At 40.0% G+C, this 16,879-nt stretch overlaps 1 protein-coding gene across 7 annotated transcripts in view; it reads left to right on the top strand.

Annotated features, from left to right (window-relative positions):
* Lypd6 (LY6/PLAUR domain containing 6) overlaps positions 1-16,879 on the top strand; it is a 139,196-nt gene that overhangs the window by 88,293 nt on the left and 34,024 nt on the right. The window contains exon 1 of one of the 7 annotated variants that reach the window (XM_040294293.2): positions 2,269-2,361. The exons of the other annotated variants lie outside the window; for them this stretch is intronic. The gene's annotated coding sequence lies outside the window, so the exon portion shown is untranslated. Of the gene's footprint in view, positions 1-2,268; positions 2,362-16,879 lie in introns of those variants that run through there. 7 annotated transcript variants of the gene reach the window in all.

The raw sequence follows: 16,879 nt of genomic DNA on the forward strand, positions 1-16,879 counted from the left end.
TTTGATCCAGGTCCTTTTGCCTCTTGTAAAGGACAATTCTCTACCACATGCATTCAGGAGCAGGAGAAAAACTTAGCAGCATACAGTGTAAGTGCACAAACTGTATGATGCTGGTATGAGAACCATCAATTTATCCTGACTTTACAGAGAGAAATCAAGATGAATGTATCATTTACCTTTCCTTTGTATTCCTGACTATATTACTTGTATTTCTTCTCTTTGCCTTACTCTTAGCCCTGTCTTTTTCCCTTCTGTGAATAACATCAGAGCAAGTGACTCGAAAGAAAGACAAGATGGAAAATTTGCCACCATTAAAGAGGGGCATCAGGGGAGTCACAATCAAGGCTTAGGTTTCAGAGTCATTGTTTCTCACCGTGGAGTCCGTGTGGGGTCCATGTGAGTGGAAGGCATCTTGGTGTCCCTGCACATGAGGGGACTGAACTCCAGGGAAGTTGAGTTCCTCAAGTGCCTGTGGCTGTTTATAGCAGAGCTTGAGTTCAGGCTCAAGTCTGCAGTCTGCAAAGGCTGTCCCTTTCCCACACTCTCAAAGCACTGGCCTGCATCCTTTCTCAAAAATTCACCTATCCCTCTGAGAAATGGCTTTGAGTGTGCATTGTGCCTGAAGAGGCCTCTAGGCATTTTCTCTTTTGTTGTCATAAAAATAAGTGTGTTAGGTGGGAAAGGTGGAGTGTACGTCACCCTGGAGCATTTCAAGGGCAATATGGGACCAGGGCTTCATCCAGAGGGTGAGAGCCACTTTAGGGAACTGATTATCAAAGAAGAGAGGAGAATCCTGACACATATAGGGCCTGAGCTTGTAGAAAGCAGGAAGGCTATGGTGGTAGTTTTGCAGATAAGGGCCTGCCTACTCCTCTCCCCAGTGACTGGAGAGAGTCAGAGGAAGGAGAGATGGAGGAAACACAGAGGCATAAATGACTCTGTGTTGGACTGCTCAGTAGTCCCTTAATGGAGCAGAAAGGGGTTGCATTTTGGGTTCCTTCTTTCCGCCAACAACTTGAAAAAAATGTTATCAAGTTTCCTAAGCTTTGCTGCAAATTTAGAATCACCTGGAAGTGTTTTAAAATCCCGGTACCAGGGTCAACCCCATACCAATAAAATTGTGAAGGGTGAAAGCAAACGTCAGTGTTTTAGAGATCCCCAGTCGAGTCCAACAGTCCAACATGCAGCAAGTTTGGAAACCTCTCTGTTTTATTTTTGAATACCCTGTCTTCCTCGTCTCCCCCTCTCCCTTCCTCATCCTTTGCCCTGGTTCTCCCCCTCGGCAGCTTTCACACACTTAACTCTTGTTCCCCACGTTCTTTCTAGGAAGTGCCAGCAACGCCCCCTTTCTGCCCAGCTCTAATAAGAACAATAGGAAACCAGGTCAAGGTGGAGTTCAATGGTCCCCTCCCTCCAGTAGGAGGCAGTGCCCAGGTCTCTGTGTCTTTCTGGTACCTACTGACTGCCGTGAACCCTTACCTGGGTCTGGCCCTTCCTGTACTTCCCCATCCCTGAGACATATTCCTTCTAGATCAAAGTTTCCCAAAGCCATGACACTCACTCTCAGCCAAGTGAGTCCTCTAGCATTTGCCAGTTCTGTAGGATGTTTGAAAATGTGTGTTTTTATTTGGTGGTGTTCCCTCATCTATAAAGTGGGATGATAATTACCCTACTGTATCAGGATGGAGTGGAGACTGAAGACTGCACTCCTCTTGTACTTACTGGGTTGAGCCAAAAGAAATTACCATATTTATAGGTCAAAAACAATGAAATAGTGGCTATTTCATGTCATCCAATTCTATAGTAAGTACTCAATAAATGTTAGTGTCATTGCTGCTATTTCCACTTTATTTAATTAATGTATAAGATTTTAATGTAATGTATTTATATTTGGCAATTCTTATTGGATTTGAAAACTATATATCAGCTTTATGCATAAGGACTCTTCTGGCATCTGTCTGTGCATATGTAAGTACTTTCTTAATTGGTATTAATCGTTAATGCTGAGGATGGGAGAGTTTCTGTCTGCAAGATTTTATTTTTCCCCCTTTTAGGGAGAAAACATTTTTTCAAATGTGAGAAATTCTCCCTAGATCCTCCCTAAACTTCCTCACTTAATACACCCACTATGTTTTTATCCTAAGCCCGGGATGCAGATTGGGATCAGCTAGAAATCCTGACAGAAATACATCTCCAGCTTTTGATTTCTCTTCACAGATCTTGGTACTTTGTGGCACTTTTTAAAAGACCTTTCTGGACTGGGAAGCAAGAGGTTCCCAGGCAGTGTCTTGACCCACGTGAATAACCAGATGTTTTGCTAGACCACCTCCAGCCAACTTGGAGAATTATATTACCTCTCAAGTATGTGGTAGGCATTTTCCCCGGTGATTTATGTGTGCTGTCTCCATTAATCCTCATAAGAGCAGTATGAGCTAGTAATGATTTCCCCATTTTGAAGATGAGCATATCAAGGCACAGAGAGGTTAAGAAAGCTGGTTTCAGGGTAAAGATTGTAGCCTGGCATGTTAACTGTACAGCCCATACTCTCAGACCTGCACCATACCACTATCCATGCACTGTCCCTTGTGTCCTCACAATAATCCCAGGAGGTGAGTCGAGGAGTATGGGGTCTGTATGCTCTGGAGCCCTGTGGGGCTCCTCATTGTTCCTGGTCAGTCTTGCTCTGGCTGTGGAGTGTGACTGCATTATTGCCCTTAGAGGGTTTCCTGGTCTTCCAGGCTGTGCATGGCAAAGGTGATAAGATGAAGCTGTTTCTCTGAGCTTTCTCAGAATAGCTGGAAAACATGTTATCTAAATCTAAGCTCTCTCTCTTGACCTTGCTTGACCCAGGGCCCCCCACTCTTCTCCTCTGAGTGGTTCTGGTGATTTGCCCACAGCTGTGCTGGAGGAGGTTGGGGAGGAGGGGGCTTGTTTTCTCCAGCTCCAATTCCACACCCTACCTTAGGTAGTATGCCATCTTTCTCTCTTTTTTTCTTTCTATGAAAGTAGAGTGGCAACTTGTGTTTTTGTTTACTAACCTAACTCTTCTCAGAGAAAAACAAGTATATTATTACTAAACATAAAAATTGCTCTTGCATTATTCTGGCCAGGGTTGACTGACTGATCCAGGTTTTTAGAGTACAGCCCTCCTCAAGGAAAAGACTAGAAAACTGCAATCAAATAATTAGGAGCAGGGCTTGTGCAGTCAGGTACTCTGAGGGTTATGCTTCACTAAGAGTGATACATGCACCTCTGGCAAATGCACTTTTGAGTTTTCCCCTATTGTTTGTATATTTAATATTTATTCATTTATTTTAAAATTGGATGTGCTTATAGTGTGCAATGTGATGTTTCCAGGTATACACACATTTGTGAAGTTATTTGATCAAGCTAAGGACCATATTTATTACCTCACATAATTATCATTTGGGGGGTTGAGAATATTTAAACTCTATTATCAGAGCATTATATTAAATATTGTCCTTAATGGTAGATGGACACAATACCTCAATGTTTTTTATTTAATAATTTTTTGTAGTGCTGAGGATTGAACCCAGTGCCTCACACATGCTAGGTGAGTGCTCTACCACTTAGCCACAACCCCAGCCCTATCTAGCAGTTTTTAAGTATACAATATAGTAGCGTTAACTAGAGTTACCATGCTAAACAACAGATCTGCAGAACTTACTCTTCCTTTCTGATTTAACTTTGTACCCCTTGACCAGCATCTCTCCATCCACCCCAACCTCATCTGCCAAGAGCCTCAGCATCTACCATTCTCCTCTCTGCTGTAGAGTTTAGATTTTTTAGATTCCACATAGAATGAGACCATGTGGTATTGGCATTTCTGTGCCTGGCTTATTTCTCTTCCCACAAGGTCCTCCAGGTTCACCCATGTTGTCACAACCCAATTTTAACATCTCATTTCCAGCGTGAGCTTATTCAATCACTGAAAGGAACCTAGAAGCTTATCGGGATCCACAGGATGTAAGGGATCCTAGGTTGTTTTGACAGTGGAGAGGAATGGCAGCACAGATAACCAACTGTCTCCAAGGGGAAACCAGGTAAAGGGTAGGTCACAAGCAGCTGAAGGAGCAGCTGGATGGTCCCACCAGTTCCCAGCCTCTCTCCCTCCCCTCTTTAGCATCTTGGGCAGCTGCATCTCTGTGGGATGTGGAGGTCAGGGAATCACGTTGACCCAGACCTCCCACAGAAGGAGTGATCTTCAACAACCTTCCAGGGGTAGGTAGTCCTTCTTTGTTACTTACAGAGGATGCATTCTGAGACTCCCAGCAGGTCCCTGAAACCGTGATAGTACCGAAGCCTATAATCTAATGCTTTTTTCCATCTTCAGTAAGCATTTATCACCCACTGTGGCCATAGCATTTATAGTTTGAGGTGCGACAGCAAAATGAGCACTGATTTCCTTGCCTTCTTCACAATTTCACTGATTGGAGATTTGTTTTTACTGTAGATCTTAGCAACCTCAGCATGTCATGTTTTTCTTTCCCTATTAAGTTGAGAACTTTTCACTTAAAGAAAGTACTTTATGACTTCTCTTTGGTTTATCTGAATTACCAGCATCACTATCTGGCACTTTGGGTCTATCATTAAGTAAAATAAGGGTTACTTGAACATAAACACTGTGATACCTGGAGAATCAATCTGATAACTGAGCTGGCTACTGTGATGGTCAGTCTTGGTTGTCAATTTGAACTGGATTGAAAGACTCCTAGAAGGTTGGTAAAGCATGTTTCCAGGTATGTCTGTGAGGGTGTTTCCAGAGATGACCGGCATGTCAGTCAGCAGGCTAAATGGGGAAGGTCCAACTTGGATGTGATCAGCATTATCCAATGGGCTAGTGGCCCAGATGGAACAAAAAGTGGCAAGTAGGAGAGTAGGAAACTCACAGGCACAGGAAGCTCAACTCTTCTTGAGCACTTGTTTGTTTAGGTGGGTAACATATATAGTGTGGATATACTGGACAAAAGGATGGTTCATGTTCCACATGGGAAGGGGCAGAGAACAATGTGAAATTGAAAATTGTGAATTGTTTCCAGAATTTTCCATTTAATATTTTTGGACTGTTGTTAACTATAGAAAACCAAAAGTGTAGGAAGTAAAACTGTGGACAAGGGGGTGCTACTATATTATGGTTTTAAAAGAAAACAGGTATGAAACTGAATACATTTCTACTTGGTGATGATATTACTGTAGGTGGGGAGAACTTTGATAGATGGGATGTAGATTTGGGGTAGTTTTTGTTATTATTGTTGTTGTTTGTTTGTTTGTTTGTTTGTTTTTATCATCCTTTATATCACAAACTGAGAGTACTTCCTACCTCTTTATTGAACTTAAGCAAGGCTTAGAACTGAGAATATTTCCTCTGTGGCATAGCAGGCCAGGGTAGAAAATATCCTAGATGGGGTGGTTGGGACACAAGGCCACATTTGAGACTCTATTGGTTTGCCAACATTTTGGCTGGGGACAGATACCATAAGTACTCTGTGCCTCAATTTATTCATGCATAAAATGGCATGATTTGAATTGATACTGAGTTTCCCAATGATCTATTTTTCCCCAGAAAAGTAAACTAGTTAATTGATTTCAAAAAGAAAAAAACAAAGTTCTTTGGGAAGGGTGTATACCCACCCAAGTAAGTGAAAAGTGCTGGGTTAAGCAAAACCACAGAGGTTGCTTCACTGCAGTACTTTTTAGAGTTTTGAATGTGCTGGTGTGCATTGTTATTCACCAAAAGATGACTCTGAATGCTCAGCATTTCCCATGGACGCCTCTGAATAAGCTTGATTTGGGAAACATAGACCACAACCATTTGCTGATCCAGGCCAGCCCTAAAAGTCTATTACTTGAAGACACAAGATCAGCCACTTAGTTTTGCCTGCTCTCTGTAGGGACATGGAGATGCTTCACTGTACTCTGGATTGATGTATCCTTTTCTTAGACTGTACTATGATCTACCAAAGATTCCTGGGAAAAGTCATAAAACCAGTTTTTCTTTCTTTTTTTTTGGGGGGGGGTGGTGGGGGTACTAGGGATTGAACTCAGGGGCACTCAACCACTGAGTCACATCTCAATTCTATATTTGTATTTTATTTAGAGAATAGTCTCACTGAGTTGCATAGCACCTTGTTTTTGCTGAGGCTGGCTTTGAACTCATGATTCTCCTGCCTTAGCCTCCCGAGTCACTGGGATTACAGCCATGTACCATTGTGCCGGGCTAACGTCAGTTTTTCTGTGAGAAAAAGATCACACAGCTACCTCTTCAGTGTCTGCTTAGTTCCTAAAGACTTTTCTTAATTGTTGCCTTGGATTCTAGTAATTCAAGTTAAAATAACTTAGTTCCCTGAGGCTAGACACTAAGAATCTTTAAAAGATGTCACCCTTTCAAGATAACTTCTTATATTCCCCTCAATAACCCCCTAATTCTTCCTTTGTCTGAATCCCTGTAGCAAGCATACATATGTGTGTCAGTGATATAAAATACAAAAATATCTCTATTTTAGAAAACAATTATTACATTGTGATTATTTCTATTTACAATTAGTTTATTTAGCACACCTGCTATCACATGCCTCCTGTGTACTAGGTGCTGAGAACCTAAACATAAATTAGATGATGTCTATGAAATTCATGCCTTTAAGGAGCTCATAATCTAGTTGGAGAAACAGTCACCTTAATAATCTAGTGCAAGTTACTAATAATAGTAATTAATGAAAATTGCATATGCTATATTAATTTATATCACATAGGATAAATATTAAAAGTCCCATTTTGAGATGTATGCAAGATCACAGTCCTAACAAGTGGCAGAGCTAGGACTTGAACTCAAATCTATCAAAATATAAAGCTATAAAATAAGACCTCTCAATACCACAGATAGGATACAGCAGGAACAGAGAAAGTGGGTTGTAATTGATCTTGTGGGAAGGTAGAAGATGGGGGGCAAGGCTTTCAAAAGGATGTGGCTTGCAAACTGAGCGTTAAGTAGAGTGGAAGTTCACCAAGGGGAACATCAGCAGCCAAGGCATGGAGTGAGAAGCATGTGGTGCCTTAGAAACCCAAGCCTTGTGGTTCTATCATTTGAGCATGTCATGTTAAGGGAGGAGAGGCTGGGGGCAGGTCACGGGAAGCCTTGAAGATTCCCTCTTTCCTCAGCTCTGATGCCTCTCATTGCCATTGGAGCACGTACCTTCCCCTCCTCCCCAAGGTCCATACTCAAAGACAATATTGGAGTCTTAGGATTTTCCTGAAGCCAGAATTGGGTTTCAGTTATCAATCTGGTAAGCACCAATGGATCACTTTGAATCAGAAGCAATCCACAACTAGCACTTGTCCCCTACGTCGTGTGCCATCCCTGTCTCTCTCATTTCTTCCTTTCTTTCTTCTTCTAGACATGCTGCCCTGGTTGAATGTGAAAAGACTATGGATGTCTTATTGGGTTTCATTTTCTGTTTTCTTCAATCCCAGAGGCCCATATAGGGTTCATGAGGTTGTGTTACCTGGTTTCTCTTCCTGGTAACTTATAGTTTACCCATCCTCACAACCAACCTCAAACATGTCCACTCTTGACTAAATAGCTCAAACTCATCTCTTCCCTGTATACTCGCAAGTCAACATTTCCTTCTGTGTGCTCAGCACCCTTCATAGGGACTTTTAAGAACAGCATTAATGATTTTCCCTATAGCACTTAAGAATTTGTGTATTAAGCTGGAAATATTAATAACAGGTAACAGATAACATTACCTATGCCTGCCTCATGGAGAATGATGGATGGATGGATGGATGGATGGATGAATGAATGAATGAATGAATGAATGAATTGAAATTACCAAATGAGGAAGACAACAGAGGAATCAGAATAGGAATATCACTTGACTCTTTCAGTACTGGCAATCAGGGGGCAGAGTCAGTTTAGATGCTTCATTCTCTTATTCATAAGAGGCTACTCAGTTTCCCCCCCTGCTTCTATAAAGTGAATTGGTCTAGATGCAAAACCAAAATTTTTCTATTATCAAGTATAACCCTCTTATTAATAACTCCTATAGCCTTTTCTGCCTGAGTGAATACTATGTAAAATCTTATTGTATTCTATTTTGCTACAATAATAGGCTCCTTAATAATGATTATTTATGAAGACTTGTAAATGAAGATAGTGTGTTATCAAGGAAGAATGCTCACCTCAGTGATAGAGCTGGGATTCATTGGGTGCATTCCATTGTCTTCAAACTCAGGATGAAGAAATCCTTCCTAACTCTAAATAATTGTGCAAAATAGTTAAGCATGCCTGAAAAGTCAAGTTATAATTTAGAGTGTTTTAGCCAATCCTAATCCTAGCTCCCTTTCTGAAACACTGTTGGTCTTTGAGCCCTTAGGGGACATATTTTCTATAGCTCAAGGAATCGGAGATTTGGAGGACAAGTACATGGACAGATTTGCTATGAAAACATATTCTTAATCAAAGGAGAAACAATTTTTAAAATTTAGAAATTAGCTCCCAAGGAACCCAGTAATTTGAAAATGAGGTTTGGCCACAGGGTTTTTCTGTAAGCTCTTGTTTTGATGTTGGCTGTTTGATTAAAAAAACAAATCCTACAAGAAGAGAGCACAGACTGACTCTGTTACCTTGTAAGCTGGAAATGTTAACAGTAACATATAATAGATATTATCTATGCCTGCCCCATGGAGGGTGATGAGTGGGTGTGTGAATGAAAAAGCATAGAAGCAAAAAGGAACATGGAACCATGGGCAACACCCTGATCCATGCAAGACAGGACCAAAGACTCAGCATGAGTTGCTTCTTCTCCATCCTGGGTGACAGTTGAGACCAGGTTATGTGATTTTAATGTTTGAAGGTGAGGCATGATCTTCATGTTCTCTATCCCCTCTTTGATAGCTAGCTGAAAGTACAAATGATTTGGCTTTTGAGATGAGGAGAAGAAACAGGCTGAAGAGAAAGAGACATAATTTGTAAGCTGGAGTGAGAAGGAAAAGAATTCTGGGCTCCTCTTATGCGCTGGAGCCATGGGGCTTGGGAGGATGAACTCTCTCCATTGCAGATAGCCCCCAAAGAAGCTGGATGTTCACTGTGAACTGAACTACAACACAAAGTGATGGGAAGAATATTTCATTAAGAGGTTAAAGACAGTAGGGGTTGCTTATTTACATATAGCTTTTGGACAACACGGTAAGGGTATCAGGAGGGGCAGGAGCACTGAACGCCAGTGAGCATAGCAGGAACAGCAGTGTGGGTGATGTGTAGGAATAAACAGGCCTCAAGCCTTGAACAGAACCCAGGAGCCAGCTCCCTGAAACCAAAACAGAGTAGCCCAGAACACTATGCAGTGGTCCCTGCCAATAAAACTTGGTTCTAATTGTGTAGACTATCTCCATAGACTGATAGCAGGCAGTGTCTGCTTTGTAATTATTACTAACATTTTTTTTCATGTTTCTAAAGTTTTGGAAACACTTAAAATTAGTGGAAGAAAGATGAATGCCACACTCCAAATAAAGAGAAGATTCCCTCTGTATAATGCTATGGTAACCATTCTTTGATCAAGAGACAGAAGGCATATGGCCTCATAATCAAAACGCTGGATTTAGAACTGGGTTATTTTGAACATAAGAGCAAATCTGGTTTTGATTTAAATCTACTTATAAGTCTCATATTGTTTCTGTGTATATTTTATACTTCTACATTTTGGGAAGGTCTCTAGAATAAAAATTCCTAGAAAAAAAGTAAAATGAAAATATGGTATTCTTAAACAGAGAAGTTAAATAAAAGATGCCAAAACAAGGATTTCTTCAAACTGTCACCCTTCTCCCGAGTAAATGAAAACTGGCAGGCTGTAGCAAACAAGGTTGATTCCCAAGTGGGGTGCTCCTTGGCTCCATTCTCTTCCTGTTATTTGAACTTGAAAAATGCCTTTTCTTTGGTTCTCAAGAACCTTAGAGTTGAAGAAACCAACGAGCAGAAGCTCCTGGAGTAAATACAGCATCCTTTGAAATGTGAATGTATTGCTGGGCATCCTTGTCCAGACATTGTTTATCCTTGGGGAATTGAAGCTTTTTTGATGCAATTGACTGTTCAATCAGATTGGGACAAGACAGAAAGGCAGCTTTTCCCTCTAAGTCTAGCCTTGCCGATGGGTTCCAGAAAAAGAAATGAACATATTTTTAAAGCATTGCTTTTTATGAAAGTAAATCTTCAATTGAGACGAGAAATGTCTGAACATCTGTCTCCCTGCAGATGTGAAGATAAAGCATTAAGTATTTAAGAAATCCAAAAGGAGTTCTCTCTGGCCAGTTCACCATTACTGACATTGTAAAAGCCAACTCTAACCTTTTAGCTGATAAGTCTGAAGGAAGAATTAGTGTAAAGGGCATTCATTATGTAGGGAAATTTAAGCTGGTGGCTGGACCTTTGTGAAAATCTTTCAAATTGGTCGAAACTCCTCTTTGCAAAGGATAAAACTAACTTGGACTAGTTTGGGCAAAAGCAGTATTTGTTGTATGAATACTGCGGCTACTATAATAATTAGGGGAAGACTTAAAAATTAACCACAATGCAAGGATTGAACATAGTTGGGGCTCTTCTATATCTCAGGCAGTAAACTTCTTTTTCTTATTCTTTTATACATGGGAAAGGAACATGGCATACACATATACCCAAGCTTCCTATTTTGACTCTTGCACCAGAGAGGGCTTATTGTCTTTGTTTGATTGCAGTTGGAAAAAATATACAGGAAAAACTCTGATTTCCCTGGTTGGATCAGATATCCAACCCTGGACCAAACAATAGTGATGAGTCACAAAGCTCCCCTATAGCCATGTGTGATGGGGATCAGGGGAGGACCCATTTCCATAAGAAAGGGAGAGTGGAGGACAGAACTGATTCCAAACACACACTATAACTGGATTTTCATTATTTCAACCTTGTGTTTTGATTTGAAAAGTTGTAATGGAGTGATATTCCATTTTTAAGAGAAGAAAATCATGTTGCTAGGTAACATTCCCATCTTCTGGCATTTGCAGAAACATTCATTTGAGCTACTTTTAACTTTATTTTGCACTTTCAGGCTAATGAGTTATTTCAAATACTATATTGTTTATAGCAGTGGACATCTGTGTGACTTTCCTGTTCCATTATCCAGGCTGCTTTCTTCAAATGACAGCACCTGGATTTTCCTTTGGAAACCAGTACCTCCCCACTCTCAAACTATGTAATTCCAATGAAGTTGACAATAACAGTAACAGAAGTCAGTTGGCCAATTGGAATGTCAAATGATCTTGGCCAGTGATAGATCCAAGATCCCCATCTCAGAAACAGCTGAGAAAGAGACTCCTTTGAATGCTTCTGGTGCTGCTGGTAGCCATAGTTTGGGAGAACCCGAGGTAGAATAAGGGCAAAAAGGGGGAGGGCAGAGTGAAGTTGAGGTATGAATTCTGCAAACAGGGTTAAAAGTCTGGCTGTGTCTGGATAGTTAAGGAGACATTATAAATTGTCCCTTTTTCTCCCAGTCCCAGCTTTGGTTACCGCCTATTTGATCTAGATTTCCGAACTTTACAACGAATGTGCCCTGAAAAATGCAATTATCTTTATGAGCTGAATTAAAGTTCCTATTTTGCTTTTTTGGCTCTATTTCCTTATGTTCCAGGATTGCTGCTTAACAATTCACCTCAAAACTTAGTGGCTGGAGGCAGTAACTAGCATTTTAATATTGCTCATGTTTTTGTGAGTCAGGAATGTGGAAAGGGCTTGTGTAGCCTGTTCTGAGAGTCTCTGTTTAGTTGCAATCAGGCTGGGGTTAGAACTGGAATAGTAGGGTGGAGAGAAGAGAGGAGAAGCTAGGGTCTGGCTGGGCATCTCCCTGTCTTTAGGTAACTTCTGTTGCTCTGTGTGGACTACTTGAGCTTCCTTATATCATGGCAGCCTCAAGGTTCTGAGACTGATTATATAGCATCTAGGGCTTCGGCATGAGTGATTGCTCCAGAGCACTCAGTTTAAGTTTCATCATCTTTTATGACCTGTCTTAGAGGTTACATAGTGTAATTTCTACAACACTGGTCAACTGATTAATAAAGTTTGCACAGACTTGAGCAGAGGATGTAGTCTCCATTTCTCAATGGAAGTATGTCAAAGAATTTTTTAGATTTTTTTTAAACTACCACATATTCTGAGCAATTCTCAAATTGTAAGAGGTGTACCAGTGGTCAGATTTAAGTAGATTTAACTTCGTGAAGACATGACTTTAGTTTATACTTTGAGGAGTCGAATTAACTCTTTTGGTCATTAGATCACCACCAATTTATCTATACATAGTCAAAATTAAATCAAGATTTGCCATGATCTCTTAAACCTCAGAATTCCACTATGCTTTCATATTAGCCATTTCCAATTTCAATTTGAATAGCCTTTAGAACATATTTAGATTTTCATTATCTTCAAATACTTCATAATTGTTTTTACATTGACTGAGCACAGAGGTTTTGTTTTATAGTACAATGTTCTTAAGTCATTGAGGCTTTCATAAGTGCTTAATTTTCTTCTGGTGACCAATTTAAGGAGTGGAAGTGTTTACTTTAAGGACTCTACACAGGTGTTAGTTACCTTTTTGTCACTGTGACAGAATAATCTGAGAAAATCAATTTAAAGGAGCAAAGATTTATTTTAGCACATTATTTCAGAGGTTTCAGAGGTCTGAGTTCATGGTCCTCTGGCTCCACAGTTATGGGCCTGGTTTGAGGCAGAGCATCATGTTTGAGAGGGTGTGGCAAAGCAGAACTGTTCACCTCATGGCAGCCAGGAAACAGAGAGAAAGAGAGTGCAAGAGAGGAAGGGATCAGGGACAATGTATACCATTCAGAGCCATGCCTGTAGTGACCTTCTTCTTCTATCTGGGCCCCACCTGCTATAGCCCAATCAACCCCATCATAATCCAATCACAACCCAAAAGCCCCGCCTCTGAACATTGTTGCAATGGAGACGAAGCCTTCAACACATGAGTCTTTGGGGGGCATTTCATATCTAAACTATAACAATATAAAATAGTGTATAGATTATAAAACTTGACCTAGGTTACAGTTCTATCACTTTACCTCTAGAGCTAGTGTAAAAATTCTTCTTTATATTATCCACTACCATTCCCAGAGTGAAAATTCAGAATGCAGCTCTTCTCAACTTTCTCTCCAGTGAAGAAGTCCAATAGATCTCAAAATAATTTTTTTTCTATTTCTGAATGTAGCAAATAATCCATTGGAATAAAATCAGCAGTTGAGTAACTCATGCAAAGGTAATTTAGAGCACAAATTAAATCTGTCAGAGTGGTATTAGATTTGCAAAAAGCTCATAAATAACAAATGAAAGGTCACAGAGCTGTGAAAATGAGAGTGTACTTCTTCATAAAGAGAGCTGTGTTCAGGGATGGGATCCACAGTGCATATTCAAACAGCAGCATCATAAAATGGAAAGACAGCATATTTTCTAAATGTCTAGAACAGTCCAAAGGCACAGTGGACTGCAGGTAAAAAAAAATCACTGAAATCCAAGAAAAGACCCTTTGTGTCATCAGCACATGTCCAGCATCATATTTGTGAAGCTTGAGGATTAAAGTTCCATCTGCTCCCAGGAATCTGTAGAGAAGGCTGCATCCCCCTCAGCAGAGCCCATATTTCAGTCACTGTTAGACTAATTGTGAATGCATGCCATTCACCTTTCATTTTTCAGTTCCTGGAAAATACTAATAGAGTGAGCGGTGCTTCGTGATTGACTGTCGGAATGTAAGCTTTGGTGATACTAATAAATGGTCCTGCCCATCCTATTTCTCTCATGGAAAAAAAAAGACGGAAAATATAGCCTTGGCCACTACAAAGTAGATAAGTTATTTTACTGTGCACTGTATGCAGGTGTTTCTTTTTAGTGCTGTGTTGAACTTGACTTTTGCAAGGGAGCAAAACTTATATTTATAAAAAGCAAAGTGTAGACTTCCTCAATATTAAATCTTTTGTGTGTCAAAGGACATCATTGGAAATGTGAAAAAACAACAGAGAATGGGAGAAAATATTTGCAAATCATATATTTTATCTGAATGTGCTAGAGTCCAGAATATAGAAAGAACTCAATAATAAAAAGACAATGACCCAATTAACAGATGGGCAAAGAATTAAACACATATTACTCCAATGAAGTGGACACACAGGCATATGAAAGGCTGATCGACCTCATTAGTCACGTGAACAATGCATATCAAACTATAGTGAGGTACACTTCACATTCCATAGATTGGCTATAATTTTTTTTTAAAAAAAGAAAGTGTTGGTAAGGATATTGGAACACTTGTACTTTGCTGATGGAAAGCTGCAGTGGAACCCTGTCTAGCAGTTCCTCAAAAAGTTAACCACACAGGAAATAAACAATTACACTCCTGGGTATATATCCAAGAAAACAAAAACATATGGTCACTCCCTAAAAAAGGGTACAGGAATGTTAATAATAGCACTATTCACAATAGCCAAGAAGTAGAAACTACTCCAATGTCCATCATCTGATAAATAAGCAAATACAGTATATTCATGCAATATTATACTGATTAATCTCAATATGAATGAACCTTGAAAACATGCTAAGCTAAAGAAACCAGACCAAAAAAGGCCGTGTATTGTATGAAGCCAGTAGTGGTCATTACTGCATGGGAGAGGAAGGATTAGGAGTGACTGTTAATGGGTACAGGATTCCTTTATGGGGTGATAGAAAAGTTCTAGACTAGATAATGCTGATGGTTGTGCAATAATAGGAATATAGCAAATATCACTTATTATAAAATGGTGACTTTTATATTATGTGAATTTTACCTCAGTAAAAAAAAAACAGTTTGTACATAAAAAGTAAAATTCTGTCAAATTTATTTTTTAGTTTTTTAAAAATATTTATTTTTTAGTTGTAGTTGGACACAGTATCTTTATTTTATTTTTATGTGGTGCTGAGGATCGAAACCAGGGCCTCACACGTGCTAGGCGAGCTCTCTACCGCTAAACCACAATCCCAGCCCTCAAATTTATTTTTTAAAATTCCTCTATATAGAAAACTGCATGTTCATTAAAAAATTTTGAGCATGCAAATTGATATTAAAAGTTTCTAAAATTATACATCATTTTGATATCTATCCTTTGAGCCCTTTACTAATCATATCTAAGCCCCAAAAGACCTAGTTTTCCTTCTTTCCAAAGAAGGAAAGATTTTTATGGGTAAACTTTTGGGAGAATTGAGATTCAACTACTTTAAGAATTTAGAAATTCCCCCCATTAAACGCATAAAATTCATGGTTAAAAAAATTAAGGCCTCCAAATTTGGAAACCCATGCTAACCTAATCAGGGATAAAGAATTCAGCTTGTAGCTGGATCCTAGTATAGTTTGGAAATGTGTTCCCAAAGGCTCATAGGTTAAAGGGCTGGTTGCCAGCCTGTGGTGCTATTGGGAGATGGTGGAACCATTAGGAGGTAGGACCTAGTCGAAGGAGTAGGACATTGGGTTTTATGTGCCCCTGAAGGAGACTTGAGGCCCTAGCCTCTCTTCTTTTTCCTTGCTTCCTGGGCACCATGAGGTAAGAAACTTCACTTCACCATGTGCCTCCTGCCATACACTCTGCCTCACTATAGGTCCCAAAGCATATGATCCAGCCAAGCATAGACTCAAATCTCTGGAAGTTGTGAGCCAAAACAAACTTTTCTTCCTTAGGGTTGTTTGTTTCAGATATTTTGTTATAATAATGGCAAGCTGACTAACACTCATCTCTTGTAATGAATGAAATAGTTGGTTTAACTTTACCCATGATAATCCATCATCAGGAGGGCTGTGTGTGCATGTACACACAGGACGTGTACCTTGAAAGGGATATAAGGTAGGAGCTCCTGACCTTCATCAATACTTTTATGTAAGTAGAATCCAGTTAAAGTACATGTGAAAGAATGGGGGTGTAACCTGCCTTGTAGTCTAGCCTACAGCAATATAAGGGGGGGTGTGTGGTGTGGTGTCTAAGGGCAGCACCCTCCCATTCGTCTCATTGATGAGGGCTGATGGGAAGTCACCTGGGTCTAAAATGAGCTTCAGGCACATTAAATGTTGGTTGGCAGGCAGGAGGGACCTCCCTCTCCATCCCCCACTCCCCCACCTCCTAACCTCTCCATCCCTGCTGCTGGCTTGGTCCTTGCCTTGGTGACTCTGGGGCAGAGGTCAAGGTGGAAGAGACACATAGATCCTGACTCATCATACTTAGTAGTTTAGAGGAATTTTTACATTTTTCCAACCTAAGGAAAGTGAATTGTGCATTGAACAAAATTGATTTTACCATGTTTACTTGGAAGCTACACTGATTTTAGACAAAACAATAGTAAACATATTAGGAACTACCACCTGTCATTAAGTGTGGGTCAGACACTGTTCTGAGGGCTTTACATATATTATCTCATTTAATCTTCAAAATAAACTTTTGAGATAGGCAGTATCCTTATTTTGCAGATAAAGAACCTGAGGAACAGAGTGATTAAGTAACTTGGTTCAAGGCTGCATAGTAAGTAGGTATTGGTGCTTGGTTTCAAACCCAGTCAGTCTAACGTTTAATCTCTGCATGTTAGTCACACATATTCAATACAGGCCGTAAAATGCAGATCTGAGGTTGGGTGGTCATGCTATAGCGGTTGCAATAGAGTTAAATGCAGATGACATTCAGATGCATAATGTTTGATGCAAGTATTATGCAGAGAGACCTTTAAATCATTAACTGGAAGGAATATTGTGGGTGAGAAATGCTTTAATAAAAACATGTCACTTGCAGAGCTTGATATATGTGAAGCACTGATGTTGAC

This window comes from Ictidomys tridecemlineatus, chromosome 7 (assembly GCF_052094955.1).
Source record: "Ictidomys tridecemlineatus isolate mIctTri1 chromosome 7, mIctTri1.hap1, whole genome shotgun sequence".
In the NCBI taxonomy this organism is placed as follows: Eukaryota; Metazoa; Chordata; class Mammalia; order Rodentia; family Sciuridae; genus Ictidomys; species Ictidomys tridecemlineatus.